Consider the following 13,161-nt stretch of genomic DNA (forward strand, 5'->3'; position numbering starts at 1 on the left):
TAAATAGAGCAATAACTGTACTTTGAACATATGTAAATTACAAGATAAAGTTCTCAATTACAAAGCTAAACAAACTTTTATAATAGACCTGATCAATTTAACAGTATGACAAAAATAACATTTAAGATTAAGTAAGAAATAAGTTTGCCATGCAATTTTCTGTTAGAATTGAAGTAATTTTTGATTATGACAGAACTTCTTCAAAAATTAGAAGGTATCCAAATATAGGTAATAAAACAAGATCAAAAAAAGTCGTATCTCTGCTATACAGACTGGCTTTAATTTCCTTCAGCCTCATTAACCTCAGCACACTCTATGATTCAGATCATCTAAATATTTGGGGGTTTTATTGGTTTGGGTTGTTGGTTTTCAGGGTTTTTTTTTTGTAAAATTGCAGGATTTTTTTAATATGGTTTGTTATGAGATTCTTTGTAACCATACAAATGGTCAGCACTGGTAGTACCAGAACACATAATGAAAGTAATATCGTATCAAATTGGGGCAGCTGCAGAGAAGGAAACTGTGAGCACAGGTGGCAAACCCAACTCACTAAATTCACATCTATGATTTTAACATTCACAAGAAGAAAGTTTCTAATGAAATTATAAAATCACAGAAAAGTCTTGATTGGAATAGTCATCTGGACACCACTGAGTCAAACCTCCCGTTGAAATTAAAAGTCTTTTATTAAGGGCCTTCTCAAGACACCTTGTGAAAATTTCCAAGGAATGCATATTCCACCACTTTGCTGTGCAACCTCTTCCAATGCTTAATTGCTCTTCTAATTAATATTTTTTGCGTGTGTGTGTGTTCATTAACCCCTGTCACCATGCATCTATGCAAAGAAAGTACCTTTATGTCTCCATAACTACCTTCTAGGTACCGGATGACTGTCAAGGTTTAAAGCCCAGCCAGTAACTCAGAATCACACAGCCATTTGCTCACCACCCAGGTGGGATGGGGAGGAGAACTGAAAGAATGTAAACATCATGGGTTGAGGTTTACTTTTGTTGGATAAGAACTAAATAAAGTATAATACAAAACTACTACTAACAATAATAAGAGAAATAATAAGGGGAGAGAATATAAAACTAAAAGGGGAAAGAGAAAAAGCCAATAAACAAAACTGATGAACAATAAAATTGCTCACCACCTGCTTTTCAGGTGACCTCCCCACTGCTCATACACTGGGTATGACATACTGTGATATGGAATACCCCTTTGGCTAGTTTGGGTCAGGTGTTCTGCTTCTTCTTCTTCCCTGCTTCTTGTGCCCCTCCTCACTGGCAGAGCATGAGAGACTGAAAAGTCCTTGATCAGGGTAAGCATTACCTAGCAGCAAGTAAAACATTGGTGTGTTGTCAGCATTCTTCTCAGACTAAAGCCAAAACACAGCACTGTACCAGCTGCTAGGAAGGAGAAAAAATAACTTACAGCTGAACCCAAGAAAATGACAGAAGTTAAATTCCCATCTGTGCCTCTTCTTCAGACTGAAAAAACCCTATGTCTTCAGATGTCACATTCTTCAATCCCTGAAGTACCTCATTAGCTGTTGGACTGTCTTACGTATTTCAAAGTCTCTAAAACTCTGGGAACAAAACTGCACGGGGTATTCCAACTGTAGAAGGTGGAAGTCATTTAGTGATAAGAGAATCCGTCATATGAAAAGAGCTGAAAGGGCTGGGACTGTTCAGTATGGACAAGAGAAATCTCAAGGGAGATCTTATCCACGTGTCTAAATACCTGTTTGGGAGTGTATAAATAAGATGGAACCAAACTCTTAATTGCCAAAAGGCAATGAGCAAAACCTGAAAGATTTGAAATTCTATCTGATGTTGAAACCTGCCAGGACCACACCCTGAGTAACTTGTTTTAACTAACCCTGTTTTGGGCAGGGAGTTGCAGTAGATCATGTTCAGAGGTGCCAACCAGTCTCAGCCACTCTGCAGTTCTTAATAAAGCATCATTATACCATCCCTTAATATGCTGTCTGCAATCTTGCTGGTGCACTCTAAACACAGTTTCCCATCATAGCTGCAAGGGTGGACTGTGGATGCATGTTCAGCTTACTTTCCACCCTGACACCCAGAATGTGTATAATCAGCATATGGTAAAAATAGTTATTATTACATGTAACATAAATTTTCACATTATGTGTCAAAAAACTTTTAGTGAATCCAGGATTATATTAGAGACATCATCACTAGAGCTGGAAAACACACTTCCAAGATGTGATTTAGATACTGTCAAAAAGCTTCTTTTTCTGCTTCTTTTACAGAGAAGTTGCTGTTTCACTCTTGTACTTCATCCATTCCACTTCTGTGATGAATGATGTACGTAGTAAAAGGATGTTAACTTGCATCTTGGAATAAGTTTCTTGGGGATTACATTCCATGTTCATAGTGCTAATCACCAAGCAAATAACTAAAGTAGCAGGAAAGAACACTATCAAATCACTTTCCCTAGTGATTTATTCCTGCCCTGCACGAGTGATTTTAACTGTCTGGAAATCAAAAGGGCTATGTATATTTGCAAATAATAATCAGCTGTGTCTACAATAAAGCTAAAATCAGGGGTATCTTTTATTAAAAATGTTGGGGCCCAGTTGTGGCTGCATGATCATATGGAAATTAGTATTTTTGTAGATGTTTGGCATCCACTGAAAGTTAAGCTATTTGTCTCAGAACATAACACTATTTAAAAGAATGTTCATTACTTAAATAGGTCTTAGAATATCATTCTCTCTTTATAGGCATACATGCAATATATTTTGTCACAGGAACCTAAGGCATAATGATTTACAATTTACATTATCACAAACTGAATAAGCAACTGAGTAAAATCTGTCAAATTAGACCATTCCATTTAATACAAATGCCCTGTCTGTAAGAAATGAATTGTAATTTCATGCTGTAAGATTTCACAATACAGAGAGCTACTCATTTGATTTCCAGTTTTAAAAGCAATATAACAGTAATTTATCATTTCATATGTGCTAGACTACATCAGCAACCTTAAAGAACAGATTTCTAAGGATAGCAGTTCTACAAAGTACTTAATAGAATTACTCTAAAAAAGTACAACACTACTAAAGTGATAATCACATATTAAATATTTGCATATCACTATCTTATGTGGTTTTCAAAACTCCAGGTTTTGTTCACCATTCTCTGAAACAAATTGTTATCAGAATCCACTCATTTGAATTACTAGGTAGGTAGACGTAAAATTTGTACTTGATTCTCTTCAATGAATTTTTCATACCATTAAAGTAATGCCTAGAGCAATTAAATTTCTTGAGCAATACTATTATGCATTGATCAGTTTTATATATAGTAAAATAAATGTCTAGAGGAGTAGCTGTTGAAGATTTCCTTTTACTCTAAGTTGTTCAGCCTGAAGAAAAGAAGATGCATGGAGACCTCATAGCAGCCTTCCAGTATCTGAAGTGGGTCTATAAGGATGCTGGGGAGGGACTATTCATTAGGAACTGTAGTGGTAGGACAAGGGGTAATGGGTTTAAACTTAAACAAAGGGAAGTTCAGTTTAGATATAAGGAAGAAGTTCTTTACTGTGAGGGTGGTGAAGCACTGGAACAGGTTGCCTAAGGAGGTTGTGAATGCTCCATCCCTGGCAGTGTTAAAGGCCAGGTTGGACAGAGCCTTAAGTGACATGGTTTAGTGTGAGGTGTCTCTGCCCACAGCTGGGGAGTTGGAACTCTATGATCTTAAGGTCCTTTCCAACCTTAACCATTCTATGATTCCATGATTCTTTCATTTCTGCTTTAGTGGATTTTTTCTTATTTCCTCCAATTAATTTACATTACAAAAAATGCACTGCTTTAGGTTTCACTTCAAATTTCCCATTAAATTTCCCATACACTTGTACAGTGCCCATATAAAAAAGAATTCTGAGTTAATGATTAACGATCAACACAAAACAACCAGTAAGAGCTGTATTTTTTTTTGTGCTGAAATCACAGCATAAGACTATCCATGCTTTAGCCAGAAACCAGTACTGATTTGTTGAATAGATTACCTAAAAACAAACATATCTGAAGCCATATCTGATACAGGAAACCTGTAACACATGTGTAAGCAGCTTTGTTAAAGGATTAAAACATTCCCACCATAAAAAGCAAAATTCCTGTTAGCATGTTAATAAAATTGGAGCACAAATAAAGGAAGATTGCTTATTAGTTTTTTCTTGGTTTTCATTTTTTCATGTTTTTTGTGTTGCAATTTAGATTTCATCAGTAAATAGCACTTTGGTTTATAGATTTATATTTTTTTTGGTGGGTTTGGGGATTTTTTGGTTTTTTGGGTTTTTTTTGTTTGTTTGTTTGTTTTTTAATGTAAGTATTTCTTCCCATTCCCTAGAATAGAAAGTGGTCTGATTAAAAGTTGCAACTGGATATCATCTTTTTTTTCACTTTCTGACATCTGAAATGTGATGGTTTAGGCTCACCTTAATTCCTGACACCTCTACCTACTCCCCCCTGAGTAGTGTATATTGCAGTCAGTTCATAACAGTTTCTCCCTGCCTCTCCTTCCTCCTCAAACTTTCCCCCTGCTCTAAGATTGGTCCCTCCTGCTCCTGTGTGGACTCCTCTCTTCTGGCTGCAGGGGAATCACCTGTGTACCTGGAGCCAACACAATGTACCAAGGTTTTCTGTTTACTGACATACGGGATGGGTAAATTAATGTATGAAACTTGATTCCTGATTGATTTGACTTTTCATTACTGGTGAGCATCATCAGCAGAAAGATATTTATAGCACTGCTGCAGTGTCAAAAAAGAAAGACATGCACTGTACACAGCAGCCTGATAAAGCAGAGTTACACTGACCTACTTGTCTTAAAAGACTCTCCTTTTGACACTAAGAATGACCCATATATAATCTAAGAACAACTATTTAGGGCATGTGTATGACACAAAATAACACTATTACTAGAGACTATGTAGAGTTCCTAAAGAGAGGTCCTTTGGTAAACCAGATTTCCCTGATAGAAGAAAAAGGACAGAAGTGTATGTAGTACGTCATATTTGTCTAATAATTGTACATTATCTCATGACAATTTTTAACCCCTGTGGTTACCTGTTATTTATTTGCCTCTTACTTTGCTTCCTTGATGTGTGATTCCTTAAATCTACACAGCAAAATCTCTCTTCTGATACTGCATAACTCTAGAATATGCTTCAGCAGAAGAAGTTTCTTTCCTTATACTCCATCAAAAATTCTTTAATTTCTTTATCAATTTCATTAAAGGATGACACATGACAAAGGCTGGAATCAAAATTTGGACCAAGTGAGCAAAAGTTGTGATTTATTATTATTTCCCATTCATTGAATATTAACTAAGTAAAACAAAACTAAAAGGAATCTAAAACCGCCCATGAAGTTGTGTTATATATTTGTGCATATTATGTAATACATTAGGGGCATATTATATATATAAGTGTATATGTATATGCATATTATCTTACATCATTATTAAAAAAACCCTGATTTTCCAAATCAAGGTAATTAAAGCTAACCAGCAAAATCTGAATACAGAATTTGTGGATTTTTTTTAAGTTTTTACATACAGAAATAAGAATTTACCAGTATATTTCTTGATATTTTTAGAAATACCAGATTTCAAGGAAATCACATCTACTTTCACAATGTACACTAAGAGTCTGTGTTTGTCTTGTATGAGGTAATGATGTAAATAATTGTGGCATTCACATTTTGCACTCTGTATCATTTCTCTGTCTCACTGTCTTCTCTTGCTCTTTTTGATAATGAGGTCACCTGCAGGGTTTTATGTATATATATTCATAGTTGTGGTGAGTCAGAACAGATTAGGAGCCTTGGTATACACTTGCTCCTTATTGGACTGAGAAAACTTCTCGTTATACTTTATGGGTTTTTTTGTTGATGGTTAGGAGGCAGGGTGGGTTGGGAGTGATTTGTTTCATATTTGTTTGGGGTTTTAATGAGGAACGCTTTTTTTTTAATGTGTTTGAGTTTTCATACCATGAAATACTTAAGGTAGCAAAGAATCAATCTCTAGCTCTTAAATATGTTTTATAGATTGTCATTTATGCATATTCTTAAAGAAGTTAAATAGGAGTTATTTAAGAATGCTTACATTTTATGCTGACAGAAATCAGTGAGGGTACTTGTTCACTCATAAATGAAAAATTTACTAATTTACAACAAAAGTTTTTTCCTGTGAGATAAAAGAAAACCAAAATATGTTAGCAATGTTTATGCCCATGATGTCACATAGTGAAAGCTGTCCGTTTACATCAAGCGATATACAGGGCTAAACCCTCACATCAAGACTGTGGTTATGTATTTAGTCTGCTAAAAGTGTTTCCTTCTCTTTGTTCCCTCTGTCTCACACTTCTTGACTCAGTGTCACAGCTTGTCTCTTTCCTAAATCTGAGATTTTGTGTTCAGGAACTACAAATGTGTTGCCAGTTGCTGAGAGCACTGAAGTTGCTAACAGATGCCATGTTAGTGATGATAGCATATGGATTGATTCTAGTATATATGCTATAGTTTTTACACTCTTGAACTATGTATGCATATGTTTACATTACCTTAAGTTTTATATTGAATATATGTGCAGTACTTTGCTTATTTATTCTTGAACCATCAACATCCTTTTCAGACATAATTAGTTTCTCTGCTGTACATACACTATCTTCCCTAGATTAAAATTCAGTCTCAGTAAATACAAAAACAGTAGGAAGCAAATTGTAGCGTAGGAGGCTCAGACATGTTTTCTACTGAAGTCATTAGTGTCCCTGAGTGATAAGTCATCAAGGGAAGAATTTTGCCCCAGTTGTTTATTTCGTGAGCCACTATCTTTTCAAGCAGAAATCATTAGAGGAACTGTCCTGGGTTCAGCAGTAGCAGTCATGTTTGGTTTTTTTTTCCTTTGTGCTAGCTGGTGCAGTGCTGTGTTTTGACTTCCAGCCTGAGAACAGTGTTGGTGAAGTCAATGTTTTCAGTTGTTGCTAAGTGATGTTTACCCTGACCAAGGACTTTGTGAGGCTCATGCTCTGCCAGGGAGGAGGGGAAGCCGGGAGGAAGCAGAGATGGGGCGCCTGACTCAGGCTAGCCAGGGAGGTATTCCATACCACAGCACATCATGGCCGGGGTGGGGGGTGACTGGGAGTTACCCGGAAGGACACGGGGCTTCTGGGTGGAACTTGTCTTCTTGGCCGGTGGTATCGTATTCTCTTCCCTTGTTATTTTCCCTTATCATTGTTGTAGTTGATAGTAGCGGTGGTGATTTGTGTTGTACATTTGTTGCTGGACTGTTCTTGTCTCAACCCGTGGGAGTTGCACTCTTTCAATCCTCCTCCCCGTTCCTCCGGGAGTGGGGGAGAACCCCTGTGGGGGGGGGAACACAGCCCTCGATTGTTGTTAGCTCGGCACCACTCACTGGGAGTGAGTGAACAAGTTACCTGACTGGGTTTAAACCACGACAGGAACCCATCCTGTTTTCTCTTGGAATCAGAATTTCCTGAGATGTTTTAAAAATTTAGGATACATAAAGTACATGCCATTGACATTTGAGGTAACTTCTGGAGAGCAGAGCTACTCTGTTGAAATGAAGGTTTACTGTTTCCATGATCCTGATAATTTTGGGAGAGGTAGTTAACTGGGCAAAGAGCTATCTGTGTAACATCGTCTTGGAATTGAGATATGTGCAATACTGAATAAGCCATATACTTAATATAGTTTTCCTGTATTGCTGTTACACAAGAAGAGAAATCTGAGGAAACCTGAATTTGTAAAGGACTGGAAAGGAAGTTTAAGGCTGCTTGCTTTCCCTGCTGTTCATAAAGAATGACTACTGGAAAAGGTTCATTTCCATCACTGTTTTTCCTCTGTAACCTTCAATAGCCATCCTAGTGAAGGACAGGATAAGAGAAGTAATTAAAGAAAAAATTAATGACCATTAAGATAATCAGTGAATTAAGAAACACCAGTAACAACCTTCTAATTTCTGAAATACAGGAAACTAGAGATGTGGGTTATAGTTTGGTGGGACAGAATAAAATGAGGACCACTACAGAAAAAAATGTAGTATTTTCTAGAGCAGAAAGGAGATAGAAAGCCACAGAGAGAAAAAAAATTGGCAGTAAGATGAGAGACTGACTGAAGAAAAACGGCAATTTATTTACTCACCAAAATGATGAAATCAGGCTAGAGAACATGATGCAGACAGGCAAACACAGGCCATCAGTTAGGAATAGTATTATATTTGAGATTTTAGTCTAGGTTGGATGGGACTTTGAGCAAACTGGAAGGTGTCCCTGCCCATGGCGAGGGGATGTTGGAACTAGATGATCTTCAAGATCCCTTCCAACGCAATTCGTTCTATGATTCTAGGATCTTTCATTATTCTTTTTTTCACCCATGATGATGGATTTCCATAGCAGAATACACTTTAAGAATACCACAAGTCTACACTCAGTCACAGAAGTGAAAGATAAATACTGGAAGAGGAAAACAAAGGAAAGGTGACTTTGGGTGGGGGTAGGAGCATGTTTTAACTTTTTCAGCTAGGACCTGGAAGCATAAATCTGAGAGGCATATGGGAAGGAGAGATAAGAAGTATCAAAACCACAGGGAATCAATACTGGGGAGTTTGGGTGGAAAGATGACAAAAAGAAACAAGAAACAGGGATATTCTTATGAAGTGAGAAAAGCTCTTTCAAAAACAAAAATAAAGGGAAAGAGTGAATATGGAAGTTGTGTATTAGAAAAAGAATTTTGAAAAGTTGCAAGGAAGCATACTCTAGGACATGATGTGGTGATATGGTGATGATATGGTAGCATGGAATAAAAAAGACTTCTGAGTCTTTTGCGTGTTCTTTCTCTTTCAGAGACACTATCTGAAGATCATGGTAGGTTTGGATCTATATTTGTTTCTATAAACAAAGTCGACAAGGGGAAATGAATTGAGTTGCACACTTCAGAAAAGCAGTAATGAGGGATAAAGAGAGGAAGGTGTAGTTTGGTCTCATGTTTTGGTGGCTTCTCATGCTACAGTAAACTTCTGATGAACATTTCTTTTATAATTTTTTTAAATCCACTATAGTTTATTTCTACTCAGTAAGTTTTCTGATTGCAATTATCTCTCTGATTTTATCTTTCACTACAAATCTTAATGGCAGTTGCAATTAGGAGTGTGTTGCCTATTGATTATGTTGATATGTGCATAGAAAGTTATTTATGCACTTAATTTTATTTGTAGGGTTGAAGCAGATTTGTTTCCCACCAACTGTTCAAGGAAGTGTCATTTACATGAGGTTGTTTCTTTCCAAAATCTTTTATTTTCTTTGCCTGTAATTTTCTGATCAGGACTGCATGAGAAAATGACTTTATAACACAAGTTATGGTTCATTCTCTCCCTGTTAGATATGTACTGTACTGTGTTGCTAAGCATACAGAAAATCTTTCTGGCTGTGACTGTATGTATACATTTTACATGCATTCAGATACTGATTCTGAGCTCATCCAGTTGCCTTGGATGCCACATGGATGGGTATGTGTGTACATGAGTATATTATCTATTGGCTAATGATTTATGGGACTAAGGTACGAATATTTCTAAGATCATGCTAAAAGGCAACACTGAAGACAAAAATCATCTACTCAGACCTCTAAAGGTCATCTATATGGAGTTTTTCCTTTCTAACTGTATACACTTTATTTTCTGTCTTGCTCTCTAAAGGAGAGTGAAATAATTCTGTAATTGAGAGCCAAAACAACCCAACATGATCCATGGGCAAAGGGCTTGTGAGGACTATAGACATTTGCAGTTCTTTGTGTCTGTGTTGCTAGTACTCTTTTGTCTTGCCTCATATACCAAATGCCTTTTTATTGCCTAGGTAAAGAATAAGAGGTTTAAATAACACAGTGGATATAGACTATAGGAAAGTCATCAGTAACGCCGCAAAACATGTTTTTATCTAGAATCCTGGCACTGTGACACCATTAAAGTCCTTATGTTCTCTCTGCTCTCTGGTCTTCTTGTTTAAAAGTGACAAATTGGGTAAATATCCTAATTGTATTCTTAAATTAAAATTGCCTGGGAATGCTACAATGGCTAGATTTTTATTTCCTTCCCTATATAACGTTACTTCTTAAATATCAAACACTGGATTAACTGCTTTGCATTTTGCAATGAAGGTTCTAGAGAACAGATCTCTTTTCCATGTTTGTTTTTTTTTTCTTGTTGTATGTATGTGTGGTATCTGCAGTATATTCTGAAAATAACAATGTTTTAGGAGACATTTCCGTTGGTCTTGCACAGGGAATGGAAGTACAAATGTGGTATCACATGTGTTGAGCTTACTGTACTGAGACAGATCCTGATGCTTATAAATTTTATCCGTGGATGTCATATACTTTGTTCTAAGACATACTTACTTGCTGAATTTTGTATTTCATTGTATACCTTGAAAAGCCTTGAGCCATTCTCTGTATTGCTGTGTAATGGGAAATAAATCAGATACTGAGTATCTTCTTGTTTTAGCTTATGATAACCAGTCTCCTGTATAGGAAATATGTGATTACTAATTTCAAGTCATAGAAACATAGAATCATAGAATAGTTAGGGTTGGAAAAGACCTTAAGATCATCTAGTTCCAACCCCCTCTACCATGGGCAGAGACACCTCCCACTAAACCATATCACCCAAGGCTTTGTCCAACCTGCTCTTGAACACCGCCAGGGACGGAGCATTCACAACTTCCCTGGGCAACCCATTCCAGTGCCTCACCACCCTAACAGGAAAGAACTTCTTCCTTAGATCCAGTCTAAACTTCCCCTGTTTCAGTTTTAACCCGTTACCCCTTGTCCTATCAATACAGTCCCGAATGAACAGTCCCTCCCCAGCATACTTATAGCCCCCTTTCAGATACTGGAAGGCTGCTAGGAGGTCTCCACGCAGTCTTCTCTTCTCCAGGATGAACAGCCCCAACTTTCTCCGCCTGTCTTCATACGGGTGGTGCTCCAGTCCCCAGATCATCCTCGTGACCCTTCTCTGGACTTGTTCCAACAGTTCCATGTCCTTTTTATGTTGGGGACACCAGAACTGCACACAATACTCCAGGTGAGGTCTCACAAGAGCAGAGTAAAGAGGCAGAATCACCTCCTTCGACCTGCTGGTCACGCTCCTTTTGATGCAGCCCAGGATATGGTTGGCTTTCTTGGCTGCAAGCACACACTGCCTGCTCATGTTCATTTTCTCATCGACCAGGATCCCAAAGTCCTTCTGTGCAGGGCTGCTCTGAATCTCTTCTTTGCCCAACCCGTAGCTGTGTCTGGGATTGCTCTGACCCAGGTGTACGTGCACTTGTTACGGTTAAACTTCATAAGGTTGGCATCAGCCCACCTCACAAGCATGTCGAGGTCCCTCTGGCATTCCTTCGCTCGTGAGTCTTGTTGTAGCCAACACAATTTCCATCAGTAAAGAAAGGCTTTTATCTTAGGCGCTTAGGTGCAAATGATGTAATCAAAATTAAAAAGTGGGAACTAAGTTCTATAGACCTCTTGAAGGGCCTGATATGAATGCAAAGTCTTGAACATCTTGGGGCTGTTCAGCCTGTAGAAGGCTGCGTGGAGACCTCATATCATCCTTCCAGTATCTGAAGGGGGCCTGCAAGGATGCTGGAGAGGGACTATTCATCAGGGACTGTAGTGGTAGGACAAGGGGTAATGGGTTTAAACTTAAACAAGGGTAGTTCTGTTTAGATATAAGGAATTTCTTTCCTGTGAGGGTGGTGAGGCACTGGAACAGGTGCCCAAAGAAGTGGTAAATGCTCCATCCCTGGCAGTGTTCAAGCCAGGTTGGACAGAGCCTTAAGCAACATGCTCTAGATTGAGGCATCCCTGCTTACGGAAGGGGGGTTGGAACTAGATGGTCTTAAGGTCCTTTTCAACCCTAACTATTCTATGATTCTGTGATTCTGTGAATGTTATGTGTAGAATTCTTATTATAATTATATTTGCTTGAACTTTGGAAAGTTTGATTTCTTATACATAGATTGAACTTACACGTGGTTTGTCATGAAAAACAATTAAGTCAAGAAACATTAAAATAAGCCTATTTTTATGAAAGTGGAACGTGACCTGTTTGGGGTAGAAGAAGTAGCCTTTTCTGGTTTCTTAATATCTTCAAGTATTTTCCCCTTCTGTGTTCATATAAGAACCAGTGCAGAGTGGGTTTCTTTTTTGTGATTAGGACTTCTCTAGGCCAGCAAAATATACAGTCTTCACACACATGGCTCTTTGTTGTTACCCTTTTTGAAGGAGCAAGTACTTAAGACATTTAGATTACATAGTTATATTCTCAAATGTATTATGCAATGAAAACCAGAGCAGTTTGACTGCTAAAACATTCACCAGCTCTCAGAAAGGCAGACTATCCACTGCCAGCCTAGGGCTGAATCTGACAATATATGTTTAAAGTTGGCTTGTTACCTGCTATGCTTCGTGCATGTTTTTCAGGACATGAAGAGGGAAATACTAACTATTCAATTGCTTTTATACCAATGTTTACACCACCATAAAGCACAAATACTAGTTGTAAAAGAATATAATTGATATATATGTGTATGTGTGTATCCAATGACTAATTGTGCAGACTTTTCTTTTTTTCTTACATTTCAGGTTCTGTTGGTCTGCAAGTAAGCCAGGGAATACAAGGTAATTTTTTGCTATGACATGCATTTATTATAAATGTCAAATGAACCTTCGTTCCTTTGCAGTGCTCTTGGTTGGGAGTGAATAAGGAGTTGCTTGTTATTGCAGTGTAATAGTCAAGATTTTGGAAAAGCATGTAGTCCTAATAGGCTTGATTGTGACAGGTCATATTAATTTTTAGGCTAATCTAAGCATGGAAAATTGCTAGCATTTAAACTGAATCATGTTTATTCCTGGTATTCTGTGGTTTAACCTAATTCATGCTGACCATCCTAGAAGGGTAGGCTCCAGGGAACACAGGAAGTTCCAAATATAAGTAGAACAGAACATGAGCCTCTGGAGGTTTTGTCACCCATTGTAAACTGCACTGGACTGGTAGGTCCTGAAAAAATTGAACTGTTGTAGTTGAGAAAGGGAAGATAATCAGGGATTTGTAAATT

General features: G+C 37.7%; 1 long non-coding RNA gene across 2 annotated transcripts in view; it reads left to right on the forward strand.

The window, feature by feature from the left end:
- LOC133262968 (uncharacterized) overlaps positions 1–12,865 on the forward strand; it is a 613,641-nt gene extending 600,776 nt beyond the window's left edge. The window contains exon 7 of one of the 2 annotated variants that reach the window (XR_009741417.1): positions 12,689–12,865. This is a non-coding gene — a long non-coding RNA (uncharacterized LOC133262968). The remainder of the gene's footprint in view (positions 1–12,688) is intronic. The other variant, XR_009741419.1, reaches the window with a different exon arrangement.
- The last annotated feature ends 296 nt before the right edge of the window (positions 12,866–13,161 follow it).

Source organism: Pezoporus flaviventris, unplaced genomic scaffold, assembly GCF_033815535.1.
Source record: "Pezoporus flaviventris isolate CSIRO_AGI_PZ_B2104156 unplaced genomic scaffold, CSIRO_AGI_Pfla_v1 ptg000226l, whole genome shotgun sequence".
Lineage (NCBI taxonomy): Eukaryota > Metazoa > Chordata > Aves > Psittaciformes > Psittacidae > Pezoporus > Pezoporus flaviventris.